Raw genomic sequence first — 1,278 nt, forward strand, 5'->3', positions numbered from 1 at the left:
TTTTTTTTTTCAGTGAAAGTAGGTTATATTCTACTTCTCTAAATCGAATCACATTTTGTCACCCACATTTGCTCTTTCTAGAACTACCTGAATTATTTTCATGCAGTCATTTGTGTTTGCAGACACTCTACAGGAAAAAACCAAATGGTTAAGAAAACCAGAACAGATCCTTATGGCACCTTTATTTAATACTTCACAAAATGTGACATCCCTCATTTATGGTCTTAAACAACTTTGAAAAACTGTGTGTCATGTTTCCTATCCAGGCTATTTGAATTAATCTGAGGCTGAGATCCTGTTGTCTTCACATTCAGAGAGGCACTGGACAGACTATTGCTGGGAACGTAGAAAAGACATTTCTAAACATTAGGACAAACTGTCTCTCCCTGATATCTAAATAAAACCATTTCAAATGCTGTTTGCTGTGGCTAAATGAATTTAGATATGCCAAGAAACCTAAGCCTTATCTAGCTGCGCACTTACCTATCTGTGATATGACTACTGCTGCCAATTATACATAGTTTAAATTGTTATAAAAAAACTATATGAAATATGATGAACTAAAAACCTATTATAGAAAGATATGTTGCTGTGTACAGTTCATCCTGCTTCCAAAAGTTTTGAGGCTGCATCCTTTTCATAATCATGAAGTAAAATGGAATTAATTCCATTAATTCCATGACTGCTAATAAAGTTTGTGCATCTCATTTCAGTTGGAGAATACTTAGGTATACACTAGCTGTATATTTATGCTAGTAACAAGTGCTTGCACCCACTCTTTGGTAGGCTGTCACTTCCTTTCATGTGTCTCTTCTCACCTCCATCCTCCCCTATTTCTCCTGATTAGAGATTTTAAATCATTGTTTAGTTCCTGTATCTTTCTCTCTCTCTCTCTCTCTCTCCCTCTTCTAACATTTTTTCTTATTCTAGGGCACATTAAAAATCTTTTCAACCAAAGGAAGTGTTCCCTTCTTCCTAAATTCCTTCCAGTGAATGTTCTGCAACTTAGAGGGCTCAAAAGTATAAAATATCTGTGGCCAGTCCTCATGCCTTAAAAGAGTAAATGCAATTATAAAGAGCTTTTGTGTGAGGGAGATGCTGGAGGAAGATGTGGCCCTTGCCAATGCTGTCCTAAGTTTGTGTCTGCCCAGCTCAGTTACTTTTGGAAAATTTTGTTCGGGGAGTTTCCCTTCTCTGCCTGTTGACCTGTTGAATTCTGAAAGAACAAAAACTTATGATTATCTATACAAACTTTCCATCAGAGAATGTGTCGTGTAG

This window comes from Acanthisitta chloris, unplaced genomic scaffold, assembly GCF_000695815.1.
Source record: "Acanthisitta chloris isolate BGI_N310 unplaced genomic scaffold, ASM69581v1 scaffold15707, whole genome shotgun sequence".
Lineage (NCBI taxonomy): Eukaryota > Metazoa > Chordata > Aves > Passeriformes > Acanthisittidae > Acanthisitta > Acanthisitta chloris.